We start from the raw sequence: 10,521 nt of genomic DNA, 5'->3' as shown, positions 1-10,521 counted from the left end.
AGCCATGGAAGCCAGGTGGAGAAAGGACCTCTCAATAGATGCAAATATAGACCATCTGACCTAACGATGGTTCTACTTAATGATTTTTCAACTTTGGGACGGTGTGCAAGCAGTACACATTCAGTAGAAACCATGCTTGGAATTTTGAATTCGGATCTTGTCCCAGGCCAGCGATATGCACTTAGGATCCTCTCTCGCGATTCTGGGCAGTGGCAGCCCCAGCTCCCAGTCAGCCACGTGATCACCAGGGTCAACAGTGATACACTCACAACCACCCCATACCCACACAACCATTCTGTCTTTTACTTTTAGTACAGTATTTGATAAATTACCTGGGATATTCCACACTCTATTCTAAAATAGGCTCTGGGGATCCCTGGGTGGCGCAGCGGTTTGGCGCCTGCCTTTGGCCCAGGGCATGATCCTGGAGACCCGGGATCGAATCCCATGTTGGGCTCTCGGTGCATGGAGCCTGCTTCTCCCTCTGCCTGTGTCTCTGCCTCTCTCTCTCTCTCTCTCTCTGTGTGTGTGACTATCATAAATAAATAAAAAAATTTAAAAAAATAAAAAATAAATAAAATAGGCTCTGTATGAGATGACTTTGCCCAATTGTTAGCTACTGTTAAGTGTTCTGAGCACACCTAAGGTAGGTGAGGCTAAGCTACTAAATGTATTTTCCTTTTAGGATATTTTCAACTTCAAATGGGTTTAACAGGATGTAATCCCATCATAAGTCAGAGAGGTTTCGATCTCTTCAGGAGATGACTGAAGAGCAACTGGACGACTGTCCCTCCCGGAAAATACCAGTGCAGATGACCACTGTAGGGACATCAGTCCCAGGAACTGGGGGGAACAGATTGGAGAGCTAGAGGAAAATCATGAATGGGCCATCTGAGTTGACCAAGATCACCTGGAAGTGACTAGGTCAAGGGATCCGTGGCAAGTGGAAGAGAGGTTCGGGAACGAAAGACCAATTGCACGGAAAATACAGTTTGTTTTTGCATACTTGAAATTTTAACATCAGCTGCTTGCTGCATAAAATGTTTCAGTTTAATTCATTTGGACAAGTATTTGTTGAGAGACTGCTAGGATATCTGGAAAGCCATATTTTTCCCATGTGCGATTTTTTTTTCCTTTGAGTTAGGAATTAAATCAGTCAGGGGCTCTCTCAGTGCTGATTGAGACAGTCACTGTTCTAAAGGCAGAACCTAGAAGATACAATCTCTCAAATGCCTTCCAGCTATGAGAATAATGATTTCAAGGGTTTCTGTATCGTCATGAAACCCATGAACCTCCGTAGCACTTCTCAACTACCAAGTGCGACACTGGCATTATCATCCCCGTACTACAGGAAGGGGGGAATGTAGAGCAGAGAGCTTAATAAATAACTTGCCAAGGATAGTTGCCTATAGCAGAACGAGGACCCAAATCCTCATCTTCTCAATGCCTGTCCACCCCATTACATCTGCTACTTATGGGGCCACTTAACGGGCTTAGTTTTGCAGGTTCAGAAACTAGATTTTTTAACACTTTAAAGATTATTGGGTTTTGGCAGATAAATGTGCTGAACCCATTCACAAAGACTAACTTCAGCTGGGCTGGGGAGAAGACATCCCTGGTTCTAGAGTGAGGGACAATTATCTGCCCGGGAGATTCTGGAGTTCCCTGGAAAACACAAAACAGAGAATATGTGTAGGCTTGTGTGTGTGCGCATGCGCACATGTGCCCCTGCATTTCTCTTTGTTTCTCCACTTACTGTGTGAAGTGTACTAACCTGAGTAAACACTTTGTCACTTCTTGAAAGCAATAGCCATGAGGGACCCAGGGTGCCTTAGGCCCTGCTGTAAGACTGCACACCCATTGGGGCACCTGGGTGGCTGCACCTGTTAAGCATCTGACTCTTGATTTTGGCTCAGGTCGGGATCTCAGGGTCATGAGATTGAGCCCCGAATTGGGCTCTCTGCTCAGTGGAGAGTCTTTTGAGAGTCTCTCTCTCTCTCCCATTACTTTACCTTGGGTTCCTGGTGAAAGGGCCAAATTTTCCCTTCGTCTCATCCTATACTGCAAAGGTTATTTCATTCAATCAGAGAGCTACCCAGGTCTAGTTGTGACAAGGTCTACTTTGCCACAGGTCAGGGCCGCAAGTTGTTGTTTTGGACTCTTGGCATGTGCCTGCCAAGGCAAGTAGAGGCTGAAGTTCAATAAGCCTTTATCTATGGCAGGTAACCCCTATTGGTCCTAGATCTGTGTGTACCTGGGAAATCACAAGCTTGGGGTGAGAGTGGGGGGAGTAGCAGAGGAAGGAGAGAATCCTCAAGCAGACTCTGCTCTGAGCACGGAGCCCAACATGGGCCAATCCCAGGACCCTGAGATCATAACCTGAGCCGAATCCAGGAGGTGGTCGCTTAACCGACTAAGCCACCCATGTGCCCCTACTTAGAGCTTAATATGCTAATATAACTCCCGGAGCAGTAAACCATTTACAACATTTTCCAAGTGTGCCTGACAATAAAATGGCATTTCAAGAAGGTTTTCATTTTAAGAAAGAGAAATTTTGACCGAGAGGAAGTTGAAATATTGGGAAAGAATTGGAAATTGAGAATTTTCAAGCAGTAGTTCCATCAAGCTACAAGAGCCTCATAAATTATCCCTTCTCCTCTCAAGGGACAAAGAGACTATGCCTAGAAACTACTGTGCCCTTTCCTTGAAGAAACTGGAGATGTACAGGTATATTTTTGCACCTTGATTCCCTGTATTTTATATACCATACTAATTGTTAATATAATCTCTTAATATACTGTCCTCCTGTGGACACTATAACCCAGCCAAGTGGCTTACCATTTTGTTTACATCAACTACAAATCCTCCATGCTGGTGTTAACAAATAATAATAATAGAAATGATTTTTTAAAGGAAATAATAATTTATTGAGTGCTTATTATTCATGAAACACTACACTCGGCACTTTACATGCACTATTTAATGCATCCCTCTAGTGGCTACTATTTTTCCCATATTACAGCTAAGAGACTACAGCTCAGAGAGGTCAAGTCCCTCTCCCAAGATCACACAGTTAGGAAGGTATACATTTGGAATTCTAACCAGATATGTTTAATATAGGTACCTGGCAGTTAACTAGTATGGTATTTCTCTTCTACGTCTCTTGGTCACCTTGACTGACCCTAGAGACAGCTAAAGATTATGGATGATGACCGTGCACGTATATTCTGGTCTAGCCTCAAAGTTGGAGGTGGAGAAGCTTATGAAAGTGAGGGCAAAAAAGTGTCCGTAATGCTGAGCAGTGACAGCTAGAATTATTTCCTAGAATCATAGAGTTACATTAAGGGAAAGTAGAGACAATAAAAATGGCCAAAAACCTGTCTCTAGAATTAGCCAAACACCAAACGTAAGGGATAACACAAAAGCATAGCAGAGATCGGACAGGTGGCAAGAAGAGCCTTTCTCTGATGGGTCTCAGCATCTTCAGTAGTTTACACATCCCCAAACATTAGAGTAGACCAAGTTGCGTAGTGACTATATGTTCTACACCAAAGTTTGGTACAGGAATTTCACAGATTTTTTTCCTTCTTGGAGGATTGATATTTTTGAAGTCTATAAGCTGATAAACACTAATAATATTAAGCATCCTCTTTTATGTATGTACATAAGCATGTACTTATGTATTTCCCATGCCACTTGTATACAAAAGGATTTAAAGCACCCATTTATTTTTTAAACATGTGCTAAAAATAAGAAAATTATATGAAATTTGGGTCATCACATGTCTATACTATTTGCGTGTCCCTTATGTAATAATTAGCATTCTAATGTTCTCTCATTTCCCAAAGTATGTAAGTTCGATCAACTGTTTCTATTTTTTACAATAGTTTGTTGCTAATAATTAACAAAAAAATAAAGAAAAAAATCCATGGATTTGGGATTCGGGCTTGTATAATTTTAAGCACACCTATCCTGGGATTATATGATGTATACTATGCAGCCTGTAACACGTGATGCATTGGTATGGTACGCGCTGTCGGATACACCTCCTGCTCCTCACAGAGCCTTCAGTCTTTTTCCCTCTTAGGGACTGTTTCCACTGCAGACAACCACCTTGCCCAAAGTCATTCCTTTCCTGGAAAAGCTCACATACAATGACTATTCAAGGTGGGCAATAGAGTCATTTCAGTAGGGACAATTTTGACTGGCTGTTGTAGCTCCCAACTTCCCCGTTTTGGTAACTGGAACTGTCACTTGAGCCTACATTGTGGCTTCATTTTCCCTCCTTCTAATCCTGTTTTATTTTTCCTTTCCTTCCACAGATTTTGACAATGAGAGCACCTCATAATAAACCTCTTGGCCCCTAAACCCCACATCAGAGTGTGCTTTCCAGGGAACCCAACCTGTGACTTAAGGTAGAACATGATATTCCTAAGAGCAAGGATCTTTGTCTGTCTTACTCACATATATCAAGAGCTTCCTGGTGCCTAGAACAATATTTGTCAGATAATCAATTCTTCATTGAATACTTAATGATTATATAAGGATTTATCTGCTCGGTGCCAAATGCCAAAGAACAAAGTAAGATAGTTGTAAAAAAGGAGTTGAACTTCCAAACCAACAGACCCGCCCCCATCAGTTTTTACCATAAACCAGCCAACCTAGAGAAGTAGAACTACAGAAATAGCATAGACACCAACTTCATTCGTTGTCTCAACATTCATGTGTGGCCTACCATGGACCAAGCACTAAGTGGGGAAAAAAGACAATAAACAAAAGAAATAATGTCTTTTCTCAGTAACTCACCATATATTAGTGATAGTGGAAGGAAATAAAGTAATCAGTGATGCTACCACAGTGGCAAATGCCATAATAGTGAACACCACAGGCTGTGGGAACACACGGGAAAAACAAAACAGTAAATCTAGCCTTAGAGAGAAGTCTTAGAGAAAGTGACATCTGTAGGTGATTTGGTGAGAGAACTGCGTGCCCTTAAGAGCACAGACTGATATCAGTCCATCTATCTGGGTTCAGATCCCAGCATTACACACCAGAGACAGTAGGCAGACAACTGATTTTTACTTTTTTTTTTTTTTTTTATGATAGTCACAGAGAGAGAGAGAGAGAGAGGCAGAGACACAGGCAGAGGGAGAAGCAGGCTCCATGCACCGGGAGCCTGATGTGGGATTCGATCCTGGATCTCCAGGATCGCGCCCTGGGCCAAAGGCAGGCGCTAAACCGCTGCGCCACCCAGGGATCTCCAGACAACTGATTTTTAACCCTTGCCTCACTAATCTCTAAAATTGGAAAATTCAGAGTATGATGAGGGTTAAATGAGTCGATGTCTGTGAAGCTTTGAGGACACACCCGTCCAATTGTAAACTCTCACTGTGAATTGAATACACACAATTAAAATGGATAATAAGATTAGCCCAGTGGAGAATCACTTCCCAGAGAGATTAGCAAGTACAGAGGCCAGAGATGTGAGTGAGTCTGGAGCCTTCAGGGACCTGCAGGCAGTTAGTATGTTTAGGACAAGAGGGAACAAGGGTGTGTACTGAGAAAGGACCCAGAGAAAAGCAGGTGGGTAGAAGGGAAGACCTCAATGGAAGCCATCTCCTGGGAGCAGAGGCAGGTCCACCAGGTTTAGATCATAAACTTCTACAAAGGGAAGGAAGATCTGTTGAAAGCTCCTAGTGCTTAATGTCTAACAATTCCTCAGAAAGCTTTGGACTTAGTCTGAAACACTTAGCAAATATCACAGTCATCTGAATACTGGAGCTTCTGTGAATCGGTACATTGAGTCTATAAGCTAAAGAGAATGTGAAACTTCCCTTTCCATAGAATTTCCTCTTCTGCTTTGAAGGCAATCGTTCAGGGTGAGGCCACTAGTGTCTCTGAGGAAAAACATGGTATCTGGAGTATTTCATTTGTACACATTTGTACGTTACTGTGGCATCAGTAGATCAGTGTCAAAATGCTCTGGGAATAGTTACATAATCCCAAATATTTTAAGAAGATGAAAGTATTGTTTTCAGAAATAAGGAGAAACTACTGACTATCGTGAAGGGAACTTCTTTCTTACTTGGTCATGTCTTGATTGCACATGCATCCCATTTCTACCTTGCAAAAAAGTAAAGAATACTGTATTAGTCGGTTCAAGCTGCCGTATCAAAAGACCACAGACTCAAAAGACCACAGAATGGGTGACTTGAACAACAGAAATTTATTTCTTCGAAGTTCTAGAAGCTGGGAAGTCCAGGATCTAGGCATCAACCCACTCAGTCTCTCTGGCTTGCAGATGAGCCACTTTCTTCTACATCCTTACATGAGGTTTCCTTAGTGCATGGAGAGAGACAGAGGATGGGTGGGGGTGGGGGGAACAAGATGGTTCTCTGGTGTGTCTTCATATTGGGACGCTGATTCTATAGGATCAACTTCCTACTCTTCTGACTTCATTTAACTTGAATTACTACTGTATGGGTCGCATCTCCAAATATAGCCACACTGGGGGTTAGGGCTTCAGGATATGAATTTGGGCAGGGGGGCAATAGACACAAACTTTTAGGCCATAAAAAATATATATACTCCCGTGATTCCCTCTGAAATGGTATGAAATGCTAGGAATTTCTAGTTAATAATGGGCTGAGTATAATCACAATTAAATAAACATGTTCTGTGGTTGGCTTTGACTTCATCTAGCAAACAATTAAGCTCTGACAAATATGGATGACCCGATCAGTATCTCCAGTATACTGGTGAAGAGTACGGTAGAAATGTCTACACTATAAACAACCTTCTCTGGAAGCTACTCGTGTGTTTTATCATTTTACCACAATATAAAACAGATAACAAATCACTGTCTTGAGAAACACAGCAGTTGGACAGAAATGGCTATGTTCATTTCCCCAAATAAATAGACTACACAGATCATTTGTAAGGAAGATCCAGAAGGATCGTATGATTCATGAGTTATCTTGAGAATTGGACGTTAGCATTTTGAGCGAAAGTCCAGCGTCCTTCCTGTGTCCCGAGTCCCTAAGACAGTCCCTTTCTGTGTTCCATGCCATCTTTCTTCTGCCTTGCCAAGTCTTCTGAGGTTCACTTAATGAGGACCACTGTCACTGAGTGAGATAGAATCCTTGTCACTATGGGTGAGATCACGCTGGAGCGGGACCAGGAAAGACATGAAACAAGCTGGCCCTCCTGCAGCAATGTAAAACTCCAATTTCTCTCCATTGGCCAGCACGTGTTTGTGCGTTGAGCATGTCCCTTGTCTGGCTAACCCAAGGCAAGAAGCCTTCTCTGCTTGTGGAAATGAAAGAACAAGACGTTCGGGTTTGCTTTCGAACACAGACTGGGACGCAGAAGGACCCCATGCTTTAGGCAGTTTTTTCAGCAGAAAAACATTTGGAGAAATGTCAGGGTGGAGGCTGTTTCCACTTCAAACTGCATTTCAAGGCTCTTGGTTAAAGCATAGATTCAAAAAGTATTGCTTCAAAATGCACAGGCCTGCCTGGAATCCTTTGAGCTTAGTGTCTCTCTTCTCTGCCTTTCAAACTTTTCCACATTCCTATTGTTTCCCTCTTCTCTTTTCTCTCTCCTCCTTCTTTCTTTGCTTTCTATTTTTCCCTTTTTCCTTCTCTTGTCTTCCTTCAATTACTCTTCCTTCTTGACCATTCCTTTCTTCCTTCCCTGTCATCATTCCCTTACTTTCTTTACCTTTTCTTTATTCACTTCTTCCCTCTTTCCATAGTCAAATTTGGCAAAGTTTCTTTGTAAAATGAAGTAAAAGCCAGCCCAGACAATGCTTCAATCAACCGTGACTACACTAGATCCCTATTAACGAGAAAAATCCTCGCATTTCAGGGAAGTCAAGAGAACTGTGAGTCTCTTTTCTTTACTTTTGTCAAGAAGAGAGATAGATCTGCTGTTGGGACGTGAGCAAGAGAGAAAGAGGCAGTGAACGTTCCTTCAGCGTAGTTAGCTGTGTCCCTTCCTTCCCACCTTCCTTATTCTTAATTTTTTCCCACTGTTATTTCACAAATTTCTCGTTATTATCATTCTGCAAGGTGAGTACAGAGGGTACTGCTATCCCATGTTAGAGGTCAGAAAGCTAAAACCCTGAGAGATTATCTAGCTCAAGGGTGGCATAGTTAGTGACCCTATACATCTCGCTCACCTGAAAGTTGATGAATGACACCTTCCCCCACCTCACCCTCAGCCTTTGTTACACAAATTATTCCAACACCTCAATCAATCGGTGGCCTATCATTTGAGCAAAAATAACAGAAAGATGATCCTAAAGTAACCCCACCGAGAAACACGGGTATAGATTCATAAGTCACATAACAGATGTTTATTGCTTGCTTATATGTGTGCTAGGAGCTTAGATACAACCATGGATAAAACTAATCTACATTTTATTTAGTAAATTATAGTCTTAAGGTAGGATTTTTTTCTTATGTGAGTAACATTATGTCGTAGAGTCTAAAAATACGGTATTTGCAGTTAGGCAGAACTGGATTCCAATCCTCACATGACTTCTTGATGGTGGTGTGACTTCAGACAATTACTTAATATCACTAAATCTTCAGTTCTTCATTCATAAACTAGAAATAATTACTACCTTCAGAATGGTGGTAATTATGAGAGTAATATGCTGACTATCGTGCCTGACACCAGAGGTAAGAAGTTGCCATAAATACAGAACTGGATTGTGAGGATGGTTACACAAATCTGTCAATTTACTAAAAATTGTTGAATTGCACGTTTAAAAAGGTTGAACTTTATGAAATGTAAATTGTACCTCAATAAAGCTATATATAAAACTATGTGTGTGTGTATATATACATATATATATGTATATATATGATATATGCAAGCAGACATGAAGTCACAGGTAGACAGAAGCATTTTAATAAAAAGAGGAATCAAAGTTTAGGCTGGTGAGTCTTAAATTCATGCTAAGAATTTTAGATGTAATCTATGAGATAGTAAAGAAAATGAAATGCTTTTGAGTCTAAATAAATAAATAAATAAATAAATAAATAAATCAAGCAAGCAAGCAAGCAAGCAAGCAAGCAAGCAAGCATGCCTTTTGGATGCAGGCAAGAAGAGCAGCTGAAAATCTACTGCCAAACCACATGAGAGGTGATAAAGATCTGCCTAGCTAGCAGAGGGAGCAGCAGTGAGGGAGTACCTGTAAGAGATCCTGGGGGGGGGGGGGGGGGGAGGCAGTAGGGGAGGGAGCAGGAGAGCAGTAGAGGAACACACTGACTGACTACTGGGAAGAACGCAGAGGAATTTGTCATTTCTAATGGCTGAGGAATATTCCATTGTATACATAAACCACATCTTCTTTATCCATTCATCTTTCGATGGACACCGAGGCTCCCTCCACAGTCTGGCTATTGTGGACATTGCTGCTCGAAACATCGGGGTGCAGGTGTCCCGGCATTTCACTGCATCTGTATCTTTGGGGTAAATCCCCAACAGAGCAATTGCTGGGTCGTAGGGCAGATCTATTTTTAACTCTTTGAGGAACCTCCACACAGTTTTCCAGAGTGGCTGCACCAGTTCACATTCCCACCAACAGTGCAGAGGGTTCCCCTTTCTCCACATCCTCTCCAACATGTGTGGTTTCCTGCCTTGTTAATGTTCCCCATTCTCACTGGTGTGAGGTGGGATCTCATTGTGGTTCTGATTTGTATTTCCCTGATGGCAAGTGATGCGGAGCATTTTCTCATGTGCTTGTTGACCATGTCTATGTCTTCCTCTGTGAAATTTCTCTTCATGTCTTTTGCCCATTTCATGATTGGATTGTGTGTTTCTTTGCTGTTGAGTTTAAGAAGTTCTTTATAGATCTTGGATACTAGCCCTTTATCTGATACGTCATTTGCAAATATCTTCTCCCATTCTGTAGGTTGTCTTTTAGTTTTGTTGACTGTATCCTTCGTTGTGCAGAAGATTCTTATCTTGATGAAGTCCCAAGTTGGATGGAACTGGAGGGTATTATGCTGAGTGAAATGAGTCAATCAGAGAAGGACAAACATTATATGGTCTCATTCATTTGGGGAATATAAATAATAGTGAAAGGGAATAGAGGGGAAGGGAGAAGAAACGGGTAGGAAATATCAGAAAGGGAGACAGAACATGAAGACTCCTAACTCTGAGAAAGGAACTAGGGGTGGTGGAAGGGGAGGAGGGCGGGGAGTGGGGGTGACTGGGTGGCGAGCACTGAGTGGGGCACTTGACGGGATGAGCACTGGGTGTTATTCTGTATGTTGGCAAATTGAACACCAATAAAAAATAAATTTATTATTTAAAAAAAAAGAACGCAGAGGAACAAATCATAATGACTCAGATTTTGAGCTTGAATGTTAAATTTTAGGTAGATCAAATCTGAACTGCTGATGACACATATAGATGGATATTCAGTAAGGATGTTTAGCAAGTTGTTAAAATATGTGTCTGAAACTCTGGAGCCAGAGAAGGGAATTCGTGTGAAAAATAGTGCTA

This window comes from Canis lupus, chromosome 23 (assembly GCF_048164855.1).
Source record: "Canis lupus baileyi chromosome 23, mCanLup2.hap1, whole genome shotgun sequence".
In the NCBI taxonomy this organism is placed as follows: Eukaryota; Metazoa; Chordata; class Mammalia; order Carnivora; family Canidae; genus Canis; species Canis lupus.
The sequence above is the reverse complement of the archived record's forward strand: the minus strand, read 5'-3'. Positions refer to the sequence as shown.